At 41.0% G+C, this 13,055-nt stretch overlaps 1 non-coding gene across 1 annotated transcript; it reads right to left on the reverse strand.

Annotated features, from left to right (window-relative positions):
• Positions 1 to 5,516: 5,516 nt before the first annotated feature.
• Positions 5,517 to 5,624, reverse strand: LOC130942960 (small nucleolar RNA R71). The gene has a single exon (XR_009071503.1). It is a non-coding gene; the product is annotated as a small nucleolar RNA R71 (small nucleolar RNA).
• Positions 5,625 to 13,055: the final 7,431 nt, after the last annotated feature.

A 13,055-nucleotide genomic window follows, 5' to 3' on the forward strand; every position in this document is an offset into this window, starting at 1 on the left:
CGGCGTTTAACGACGGGCAGTTTTGAGCTGATTTGGAACGCCGGTTTGGGCCATCAAAGCTCGGACAAAGTATGGACTATTATATATTGATGGAAAGCCCAGGATGTCTACTTTCCAACGAAATTGGGAGCGAGCCAATTGGGTATCTGTAGCTCCAAAAAATCTACTTCGTATGCAGGGAGGTCAGAATCCAACAGCATCTGCAGTTCTTTTCAGCTTCTGAATCAGATTTTTGCTCAGGTCCCTCAATTTCAGCCAGAAAATAACTGAAATCACAGAAAAATACACAAACTCATAGAAAAGTCCAGAAAAGTAAATTTTAACTAAAAACTAACAAAAATATAATAAAAACTAACTAAAACATACTAAAAACATACTGAAAACAATGCCAAAAAGCGTATAAATTATCCGCTCATCACAACACCAAACTTAAATTGTTGCTTGTCCCCAAGCAACTGAAAATCAAATAAGATAAAAAGAAGAGAATATGCAATGAATTCCAAAAACATCTATGAAGATCAGTATTATTTGGATGAGCGGGGCTTTTAGCTTTTTGCCTCTGAACAGTTTTGGCATCTCACTTTATCCTTTGAAATTCAAAATGATTGGCTTCTATAGGAACTCAGAATCCAGATAGTGTTATTGAATCTCCTAGTTAAGTATGATGATTCTTGAACACAGCTACTTTATGAGTCTTGGCCGTGGCCCAAAGCACTCTGTCTTCCAGTATTACCACCGGATACATACATGCCACAGACACATAATTGGGTGAACCTTTTCAGATTGTGACTCAGCTTTGCTAGAGTCCCCAATTAGAGGTGTCCAGGGTTCTTAAGCACACTCTTTTTGCCTTGGATCACGACTTCATTTTTTTTCTTTTTCTTTTTTTTTCGTTTTTTTTATTCACTGCTTTTTCTTGCTTCAAGAATCATTTTTATAATTTTTCAGATCCTCAGTAACATGTCTCCTTTTTCATCATTCTTTCAAGAGCCAACATTCATGAACAACAAATTCAAAAGACATATGCACTGTTCAAGCATACATTCAGCAGTCAAAGTATTGCCACCACATCAAAATAATTAATCTGTTATAAAATTCAAAATTCATGCAATTCCTCTCTTTTTCATTTAAGAACATTTTTCATTTAAGAAAGGTGATGGATTCATAGGACATTCATAACTTTAAGGCATAGACACTAAGACACTAATGATCATGTAATAAGACACAAATATAGATAAACATAAGTATAAAATTCGAAAAACAGGAAAATAAAGAACAAGGAAATTAAAGAACGGGTCCACCTTAGTGATGGCGGCTTGTTCTTCCTCTTGAAGATCTTATGGAGTGTTTGAGCTCCTCAATGTCTCTTCCTTGCCTTTGTTGCTCCTCTCTCATGATTCTTTGATCTTCTCTAATTTCATGGAGGAGGATGGAATGTTCTTGGTGCTCCACCCTTAGTTGTCCCATGTTGGAACTCAATTCTCCTAGGGAGGTGTTGATTTGCTCCCAATAGTTTTGTGGAGGAAAGTGCATCCCTTGAGGCATCTCAGGGATTTCATGATGAGTGGGGTCTCTTGTTTGCTCCATCCTTTTCTTAGTGATGGGCTTGTCCTCATCAATGAGGATGTCTCCCTCTATGTCAATTCCAACTGAATAACAGAGGTGACAAATGAGATGAGGAAAGGCTAACCTTGCCAAGGTAGAGGACTTGTCCGCCACCTTATAAAGTTCTTGGGCTATAACCTCATGAACTTCTACTTCCTCTCCAATCATGATGCTATGAATCATGATGGCCCGGTCTATAGTAACTTCGGACCGGTTGCTAGTGGGAATGATTGAGCGTTGGATAAACTCCAACCATCCCCTAGCCACGGGCTTGAGGTTGATGAGCGGATAATTTGTACCCTTTTTGGCATTGTTTTTAGTATGTTTTTAGTAGTTTTAGTTGAGTTCTTAGTATATTTTTATTAGTTTTTAGTTAAAACTCATCTTTCTGGACTTTACTATGAGTTTGTGTGTTTTTCTGTGATTTCAGGTATTTTCTGGCTGAAATTGAGGGACCTGAGCAAAAATCTGATTCAGAGACTGAAAAGGACTGCAGATGCTGTTGGATTCTGACCTCCCTGCACTCGAAGTGGATTTTCTGGAGCTACAGAAGCCCAATTGGCGCGCTCTCAACGGCGTTGGAAAGTAGACATCCTGGGCTTTCCAGCAATATATGATAGTCCATACTTTACCCAAGATTTGATAGCCCAAACCGGCGTTCAAAGTCACCCTCAGAAATTCCAGCGTTAAACGCCGGAACTGGCACCTAAATGGGAGTTAAACGCCCAAACTGGCATAAAAGCTGGCGTTTAACTCCAAGAAGAGTCTCTACACGAAATTGCTTCATTGCTCAGCCCAAGCACACACCAAGTGGGCCCGGAAGTGGATTTTTATGTCATTTACTCATCTCTGTACACCCTAGGCTACTAGTTTTCTATAAGTAGGACCTTTTGCTATTGTATTAGGGAGCTTTTGATCATGTTTTATGATTGAACTCACTTTGGGAGGCTGGCCATTCGGCCATGCCTAGACCTTGTTCTTATGTATTTTCAACGGTGGAGTTTCTACACACCATAGATTAAGGTGTGGAGCTCTGCTGTACCTCGAGTATTAATGCAATTACTATTGTTCTTCTATTCAATTCCGCTTGTTCTTTGTCCAAGATATCACTTGTTCTTCAACTTGATGAATGTGATGATCCGTGACACTCATCATCATTCTCACTTATGAACAAAGTGACTGACAACCACTTTTGTTCTACAAGCAATCAAGGCTCTAGTGAATATCTCTTGGATTCCTGATACACGATGCATGGTTGATCGCCTGACAACCGAGTGCTCGCCTGACAAACGAGCCAGCCATTCCGTGAGATCAGAGTCTTCGTGGTATAGGCGAGAACTGATGGCGGCATTCAAGAGAATCCGGAAGGTCTAACCTTGTCTGTGGTATTCTGAGTAGGATTCAATGATTGAATGACTGTGACGTGCTTCAAACTCCTAGCAGGCGGGGCGTTAGTGACAGACGCAAAAGAATCACTGGATTCTATTCCGGCCTGACCTAGAACCGACAGCTGATTAGCCATATGCTGTGACAGAGCATAGGAACATTTTCACTGAGAGGATGGGAGGTAGCCACTGACAACGGTGAAACCCTACATAAGCTTGCCATGGAAAGGAGTAAGAAGGATTGGATGAAGACAGTAGGAAAGCAGAGAGACGGAAGGGAAGGCATCTTCATACGCTTATCTAAAGTTCCTACCAATGAATTACATAAGTATCTCTATCTTTATCTTTATGCTTTATTCGTATACCACTATACCCATTTGAGTCTGCCTGACTGAGATTTACAAGGTGACCATAGCTTGCTTCATACCAACAATCTCCGTGGGATCGACCCTTACTCGCGTAAGGTATTACTTGGACGACCCAGTGCACTTGCTGGTTAGTTGTGCAAAGTTATGTAGTGATTACAATTTCGCGCACCAAGTTTTTGGCGCCGTTGCCGGGGATTGTTTTGTGTATGGACAACTGACGGTTCATCTTGTTGCTTAGATTAGGTATTTTTCTTCAGAGTTCTTAAGAAGGAATTCTAGTGTTTCATGATGATCTGTTGAAGTCTGGCTGGCTGAAAAGCCATGTCTAATCTTATTGGACCGAGGTTTCAACTAATCATCACAAGAGCTTGTTGATCTCTATCAATCTTGCTATTGGAGCAATGATCTGCTAAGGCTTGGCTGGCCATTGGCCATGTCTAGTGTTTTGGACCGAAGCTTTCTTTGAAAGCTTGGCTGGCTGTGAAGCCATGTCTAATTCCTGGACCGGAGTCTTAGACTAGCATTGCAATGATTCCTGGAATCTGAATTAAGAATTCTGAAACTTTTATTTTCTATTTCCATACAATTTTCGAAAAAAAAAAGCACAAAAAAATTTTTAAAAATCATAAAAAAACCATAAAGATTTTATGTTTCTTGTTTGAGTCTAGTGTCTAATTTTAAGTTTGGTGTCTTTCATGTATTATTTATTTGATCTTGGTTCTATTTTCAAGTCAATAGTACAGGGAACTGAAGATTCAGAACATGCAGCAGAGGAATTACACAGAAAAAGCTGGGCGTTCAAAACGCCTAGTGAAGAAGGACAGACTGGCGTTTAAACACCAGCCAGGGTGCCTGGTTGGGCGTTTAATGCCCAAAAAGGTAGCATTTTGGGCGTTAAACGCCAGAATGGATACCATTCTGGGCGTTTAACGCCAGGATGGCACAAGGGTGAGGATTTTGTTTTCAAAATCAATTTTTTTTCAAGTTTTCAAAGTTTTTCAAAATCAAATCTTTTTCAAATCATATCTTTTCAATCAAATGTTTTCAAAATCAATTTCTTTCCTTTTTCAAAGATACTTGCTAACAATTAATGATTTGATTGAACAATTCAAGTATGTTGCCTTTTCTGTTGAGAAAGGTTTAATGTTTGAATCATATCTTTTCTTGTTAGGCAAGTCATTAATTTTTAAAATCAAATCTTTTTAAAATTGTTTTCAAATCATATCTTCTCAATCACATTTTTTTAAACCAATCATATCTTCTTAACCTCATCTTTTTCAAAATAGTTTTCAATCAAATCTTTTTTACCTCTAATTTCAAAATCTTTTTCAAAAACCACTTGAATTCTTTTCCACTTTGAGTTTTCGAAAATTATCAATCAATTTTTCAAAATGATTTTAAAAACTTTTTAATTAATTTTCGAAAATTCTCTTCCCCTCTTCCCACATCCTTTTATTTATGGAGTACCACTCCTTCTCAATGCACAATTCGAACTCTATCTGATTAAGTTCGAATTCTTCTACCTCTTTCTTCTATTTTTCTGTTCTTCTGACACCTCAAGGAATCTCTATACTGTGACATAGAGGATTCCATATTTTCTTGTTCTCTTCTCTTTCATATGAGCAGGAGCAGAGACAAAGGCATTCTTGTTGAAGCTGACCCTGAACCTGAAAGGACCTTGAAGCGAAAGCTAAGAGAAGCTAAGGCACAACTCTCTACAGAGGACCTAACAGAAATCTTCAAAGAAGAAGACATGGCAGCCGAAAACAACAACAATGCCAACAATGCAAGGAAGGTGCTGGGTGACTTTACTGCACCTACTCCCAACTTTTATGGGAGAAGCATCTCTATCCCTGCCATTGGAGCAAACAACTTTGAGCTTAAGCCTCAATTAGTTTCTCTAATGCAACAGAATTGCAAGTTCCATGGACTTCCATTGGAAGATCCTCATCAATTTTTGGCTGAGTTCTTGCAAATCTGTGACACTGTCAAGACTAATGGGGTTGACCCTGAGGTCTACAGACTTATGCTATTCCCTTTTGCTGTAAGAGACAGAGCTAGGACATGGTTGGATTCACAACCTAAAGAAAGCCTGGACTCATGGGAAAAGCTAGTCAATGCCTTCTTGGCAAAGTTCTTTCCACCTCAAAAATTAAGTAAGCTTAGAGTGGAAGTCCAAACCTTCAGACAGAAGGATGGAGAATCCCTCTATGAAGCGTGGGAAGGATACAAACAATTGATCAGAAAATGTCCTTCTGACATGCTTTCTGAATGGAGCATCATAGGTATTTTCTATGATGGTCTCTCTGAACTATCCAAGATGTCTTTGGATAGCTCTGCTGGAGGATCTCTTCATTTGAAGAAGACGCCTACAGAAGCTCAAGAGCTGATTGAAATGGTTGCAAATAACCAATTCATGTACACTTCTGAAAGGAATCCTGTGAACAATGGGACTAATCAGAAGAAAGGAGTTCTTGAGATTGATGCTCTGAATGCCATTCTGGCTCAGAACAAGATATTGACTCAACAATCAATTTGATCTCTCAAGTCTGTCTGGAATGCAAATGCACCAAGCAGTACTAAGGAGCTTCATCTGAAGAAGAAGCCTATGATCCTGAGAACCTTCAATGGAAGAGGTGAATTACCTAGGAGAACCCTATGGAACACCTATAATTCTTCATGGAAATCATCCAAATTTCTCATGGAAGAATCAAGAGACCTCAACAAGGTTTCAATAACAATAATGGTGGAAGAAATAGGTTTAGCAATGGCAAGCCTTTTCCATCATCTTCTCAGCAACAGACAGAGAATTCTAAGCAGAACCCCTCTGACTTAGCAACTATGGTCTCTGATCTAATTAAAACCACTCAAAGTTTCATGACTGAAACAAGGTCCTCCATTAGGAATTTGGAGGCACAAGTGGGACAGCTGAGCAAGAAAGTTACTGAACTCCCCCCTAGTACTCTCCCAAGCAATACAGAAGAAAATCCAAAAGGAGAGTGCAAGGCCATCAACATGGCCAAATTTGGAGAGGAAGGAAAGGAAGTGAACGCCACTGAGGAAGACCTCAATGGGCGTGCACTGACCTCCAATGAGTTTCCCAATGAGGAACCATGGGAATCTGAGGCTCAAAATGAGACCATAGAGATTCCATTGGACTTACTTCTGCCTTTCATGAGCTCTGATGAGTATTCTTCCTCCGAAGAGGATGAGTATGTCACTGAAGAGCAAGTTGCTAAATACCTTGGAGCAATCATGAATCTAAATGACAAGTTATTTGGAAATGAGACTTGGGAGAATGAACCTCCTTTGCTCACCAAAGAACTGGATGACTTGTCTAGGCAGGAATTACCTCAAAAGAGACAAGATCCTGGAAAGTTTTCAATACCTTGTACCATAGGCACCATGACCTTCAAGAAGGCTCTGTGTGACTTAGGGTCAAGTGTAAACCTCATGCCTCTCTCTGTAATGGAGAAGCTAGGGATCTTTGAGGTACAAGCTGCAAGAATCTCATTAGAGATGGCAGACAACTCAAGAAAACAAGCTCATGGACTTGTAGAGGATGTTTTGGTGAAAATTGAAAACCATTACATCCCTGCTGATTTCATAGTCCTAGAGACTGGGAAGTGCATGGATGAAACCATCATCCTTGGCAGATGGTGCGCGAAATTGTGAACAATACTTTTTCACAACTCTCATAATCCCTGGTCATGAACTCCAAGAACTTGGTAGTTCAATTCCATGGCATTACACAACTTCGCACAACTAACCAGCAAGTGCACTGGGTCGTCCAAGTAATACCTTACGTGAGTAAGGGTCGATCCCACGGAGATTGTTAGCATTGAAGCAAGCTATGGTCATCTTGTAAATCTTAGTCAAGCAAACTCAAATGTATATGATGATGAACGAAAATAATATAAAGATAAAGATAGTGATACTTATGTATATCATTGGTGTAAGAGCTTCAGACAAGCGTATGAAGATGCTTCCCTTCCTCTCTGCTTTCCTACTGCCTTCATCCAATCTTCTACTCCTTTCCATGGCAAGCTCGTGTAGGGTTTCGCTGTTGTCAGCAGCTACCTCCCATCCGCGCAGTGAAAGCTAATGCACGCACTCTGTCACAGTGCTGCCAATCACCGGTTTGGTTCCCTCCCTACCGGAATAGAATCACTCTTTGCGTCTGTCACTAACGCCCAGTAGGTTACAGGTTTGAAGCACGTCACAGTCATTCTTGAATGCCGCCATCAGTTCTTGCCTATACCACGAAACTCTGATCTCACGGAATGGTTGGCTCGTTTGTCAGGCGAGCACTCGGTTGTCAGGCGATCAACCATGATCGTGCAATCAGGAATCCAAGAGATATTCACTAAGCCTCAGATGCTTGTAGAACAAGAATGGTTGTCAGTCACCTTGTTCATGGGTGAGAATGGTGATGGGCGTCAATCATCACCTTCATCATGTTGAAGAACAAGTGATATCTTGGACAAAGAACAAGCGGAATTGAAATATCTTGGACAAAGAACAAGCGGAATTGAATGGAAGAACAATAGTTTGCATTAATACTCGAGGTACAGCAGAGCTCCACACCTTAATCTATGGTGTGTAGAAACTCCACCGTTGAAAATACATAAGCATAAGGTCTAGGCATGGCCGAATGGCCAGCCTCCCAAAGGTCTAGGATAGCATAAAACAAAGATAGCTGCCAAAAGTCCTAGATGTCTCTATACAATAGTAAAAGGTCCTACTTATAGAAAACTAGTACATAGATGAGTAAATGACATAAAAATCCACTTCCGGGCCCACTTGGGTGTGTTTGCGCTGAGCAATGAAGAAATTTCGTGTAGAGACTCTCCTTGGAGTTAAACGCCAGCTTTAGTGCCAGTTTGGGCGTTTAACTCCCAATTAGGTGCCAGTTCCGGCGTTTAACGCTGGAATTTCTTGAGGTGACTTTGAACGCTGGTTTGGGCCGTCAAATCTTGGGCAAAGTATGGACTTTATATATTGCTGGAAAGCCAGGATGTCTACTTTCCAACGCCGTTGAGCGCGCCAATTGGGCTTCGCTCCAGAAAATCCACTTCGAGTGGGAGGTCAGAATCCAACAGCATCTGCAGTCCTTTTGAGTCTCTGGATCAGATTTTTGCTCAGATCCCTCAATTTCAGCCAGAAAATACCTGAAATCACAGAAAAACACACAAACTCATAGTAAAGTCCAGAAAAGTGAATTTTAACTAAAAACTAATAAAAATATACTAAAAACTAACTAAAGGATACTAAAAACATACTAAAAACAATGCCAAAAAGCATACAAATTATCCGCTCATCAGCAGACCCTTCCTAGCCACAGCAAAGGCTGTGATTGATGTTGATAGAGGCGAACTGATCATTCAAGTGAATGAAGAATTCTTTGTGTTTAAGGCTCAAGGATATCCCTCTGTCATCATGGAGAGGAAGCATGAAGAGCTTCTCTCAAAACAGAGCCAAACAGAGCCCCCACAGTCAAACTCTAAGTTTGGTGTTGGGAGGCCACAACCAAACTCTAAGTTTGGTGTTGAACCCCCACATTCAAACTCTAAGTTTGGTGTTGGGAGGTTCCCACATTGCTCTGATCATTTGTGAGGCTCCATGAGAGCCATCTGTCAAGCTACTGACATTAAAGAAGCGCTTGTTGGGAGGCAACCCAATGTTATATTTGACTATTTCTTTTGTTATTTTATGTTTTTGTAGGTTGATGATCATAAGAAGACACAAAATCAATTGAAAAAGCAAAACAGAATGAAAAACAGGAAGAAAAACAGCACACCCTGGAGGAAGAACCCACTGGCGTTTAACGCCAGTGAGGCTAGCAGTTGGCCGTTTAACGCCCAGTCTGGCACCATTCTGGGCGTTTAACGCCAGAAAGGGCACCAGACTGGCGTTAAACGCCAGAAAAGGGCAAGAACCTGGCGTTAAACGCCAGGATGGGCACCAGCCCGGCGTTTAACGCCAGAAATGGCTCAAAACGTGATTTTGAATGCCATTTGGTGCAGGGATGACTTTTCCTTGACACCACAGGATCTGTGGACCCCACAGGATCCCCACCAACCCCACCACTCTCTCTCTCTTCTTCACCCATTCACCAATCACCTCAATACCTCTTCCCCAAAAACCCTTCACCTATCAAATCCCATCTTCCTCTTCACCACTCACATCCATCCTTCATAAAACCCCACCTACCTCACCATTCAAATTCAAACCACTTTCCCACCCAAACCCACCCTCACTTAACCTAACCTTACCCACCCCCTCTCCTATATATACCCTTCTTCACCCCTTCATTTTCACACAACCTAAACACCACTTCTCCCCCTCTTTGACCGCACACAAAAGCCATTTCCTTCTTCCTCATTTCTTCTTCTTCTACTCTCTTCTTTCTTCTTTTGCTCGAGGACGAGCAAACCTTTTAAGTTTGGTGTGGTAAAAGCATTGCTTTTTGTTTTTCCATAACCATTTATGGCATCCAAAGCCGGAGAAACCTCTAGAAAGAGGAAAGGGAAGGCAAAAGCTTCCACCTCCGAGTCATGGAAGATGGAGAGATTCATCTCAAGGGTGCATCAAGACCACTTCTATGAAGTTGTGGCCTTGAAGAAGGTGATCCCTGAGGTCCCTTTCAAACTCAAAAAGGGTCAACTTTGATCAAAGGTTGGACCAAGTCCTCATAGACATTTGTGAAGAGGGCGCTCAATGGAAGAGAAACTCAAGAGGGAAGCCGGTTCAATTAAGAAGGCATGACCTCAAACCCGTGGCTAGAGGATGGTTGGAGTTTATCCAACGCTCAATCATTCCCACTAGCAACCGGTCCGAAGTTACTCTAGACCGGGCCATCATGATTCATAGCATCATGATTGGAGAAGAAGTGGAAGTTCATGAGGTTATAGCCCAAGAACTCTATAAGGTGGCGGACAAGTCTTCTACCTTGGCAAGGTTAGCCTTTCCTCATCTCATTTGTCACCTCTGTTATTCAGTTGGAGTTGACATAGAGGGAGACACCCCCATTGATGAGGATAAGCCCATCACTAAGAAAAAGATGGAGCACACAAGAGACCCCACTCATCATGAGATCCCTGAGATGCCTCAAGGGATGCACTTTCCTCCACAAAACTATTGGGAGCAACTGAACACCTCCCTAGGAGAACTAAGTTCCAACATGGGACAACTAAGGGTGGAGCATCAAGAACACTCCATCATCCTCCATGAAATTAGAGAAGATCAAAGAATCATGAGAGAGGAGCAACAAAGACAAGGAAGAGATATTGAGGAGCTCAAGCACTCCATTGGATCTTCAAGAGGAAGAAAGAGCCGCCCTCACTAAGGTGGACCCGTTCTTTAATCTCCTTGTTCTTTATTCTTCTATTTTTCGAAAATTAATGCTTATGTTTGTCTATGTTTGTGTCTTGTGATCATTAGTGTCTTAGTGTCTATGCCTTAAAGTTATGAATTTCCTATGAATCCATCACCTTTCTTAAAAAAAATGTTCTTAATTGAAAAAGAAAAAGAATTGCATGAATTTTGAATTTTATAGCAGTTTAATTATTTTGATGTGGTGGCAATATTTTTGTCTTCTGAATGTATGCTTAAACAGTGCATATGTCTTTTGAATTTGTGGTTCATGAATGTTTGGCTCTTGAAAGAATGATGAAAAAGGAGACATGTTACTGAGGATCTGAAAAATCATTAAAAATGATTCTTGAAGCAAGAAAAAGCAGTGAATACAAAAAAAAAAAAGAGGCGAAAAAAAAAACTAAAAAAAAAGAGAAAAAAAAAAGAGAAAAAGAAAGAATAAAGTTGTGATCCAAGGCAAAAAGAGTGTGCTTAAGAACCCTAGACACCTCTAATTGGGGACTCTAGCAAAACTGAGTCACAATCTGAAAAGGTTCACCCAATTATGTGTCTGTGGCATGTATGTATCCGGTGGTAATACTGGAAGACAGAGTGCTTTGGGCCACGGCCAAGACTCATAAAGTAGCTGTGTTCAAGAATCATCATGCTTAACTAGGAGAATCAATAACACTATCTGGATTCTGAGTTCCTAAAGAAGCCAATCATTCTGAATTTCAAAGGATAGAGTGAGATGCCAAAACTGTTCAGAGGCAAAAAGCTAAAAGCCCCGCTCATCTAATTAATACTGATCTTCATAGATGTTTTTGGAGTTCATTGCATATTCTCTTCTTTTTATCTTATTTGAACTTCAGTTGCTTGAGGACAAGCAACAATTTAAGTTTGGTGTTGTGATGAGCGGATAATTTGTACCCTTTTCGGCATTGTTTTTAGTATGTTTTTAGTAGTTTTAGTTGAGTTCTTAGTATATTTTTATTAGTTTTTAGTTAAAACTCACCTTTCTGGACTTTACTATGAGTTTGTGTGTTTTTCTGTGATTTCAGGTATTTTCTGGCTGAAATTGAGGGACCTGAGCAAAAATCTGATTCAGAGACTGAAAAGGACTGCAGATGCTGTTGGATTCTGACCTCCCTGCACTCGAAGTGGATTTTCTGGAGCTACAGAAGCCCAATTGGCGCACTCTCAACGGCGTTGGAAAGTAGACATCCTGGGCTTTCCGGCAATATATGATAGTCCATACTTTACCCAAGATTTGATGGCCCAAACCGGCGTTCAAAGTCACCCTCAGAAATTCCAGCGTTAAACGCCGGAACTGGCACCTAAATGGGAGTTAAACGCCCAAACTGGCATAAAAGCTGGCGTTTAACTCCAAGAAGAGTCTCTACACGAAATTGCTTCATTGCTCAGCCCAAGCACACACCAAGTGGGCCCGGAAGTGGATTTTTATGTCATTTACTCATCTCTGTACACCCTAGGCTACTAGTTTTCTATAAGTAGGACCTTTTGCTATTGTATTAGGGAGCTTTTGATCATGTTTTATGATTGAACTCACTTTGGGAGGCTGGCCATTCGGCCATGCCTAGACCTTGTTCTTATGTATTTTCAACGGTGGAGTTTCTACACACCATAGATTAAGGTGTGGAGCTCTGCTGTACCTCGAGTATTAATGCAATTACTATTGTTCTTCTATTCAATTCCGCTTGTTCTTTGTCCAAGATATCACTTGTTCTTCAACTTGATGAATGTGATGATCCGTGACACTCATCATCATTCTCACTTATGAACAAAGTGACTGACAACCACTTTTGTTCTACAAGTAATCAAGGCTCTAGTGAATATCTCTTGGATTCCTGATACACGATGCATGGTTGATCGCCTGACAACCGAGTGCTCGCCTGACAAACGAGCCAGCCATTCCGTGAGATCAGAGTCTTCGTGGTATAGGCGAGAACTGATGGCGGCATTCAAGAGAATCCGGAAGGTCTAACCTTGTCTGTGGTATTCTGAGTAGGATTCAATGATTGAATGACTGTGACGTGCTTCAAACTCCTAGCAGGCGGGGCGTTAGTGACAGACGCAAAAGAATCACTGGATTCTATTCTGGCCTGACCTAGAACCGACAGCTGATTAGCCATATGCTGTGACAGAGCATAGGAACATTTTCACTGAGAGGATGGGAGGTAGCCACTGACAACGGTGAAACCCTACATAAGCTTGCCATGGAAAGGAGTAAGAAGGATTGGATGAAGACAGTAGGAAAGCAGAGAGACGAAAGGGAAGGCATCTTCATACGCTTATCTGAAGTTCCTACCAATGAATTACA

Source organism: Arachis stenosperma, chromosome 7 (assembly GCF_014773155.1).
Source record: "Arachis stenosperma cultivar V10309 chromosome 7, arast.V10309.gnm1.PFL2, whole genome shotgun sequence".
In the NCBI taxonomy this organism is placed as follows: Eukaryota; Viridiplantae; Streptophyta; class Magnoliopsida; order Fabales; family Fabaceae; genus Arachis; species Arachis stenosperma.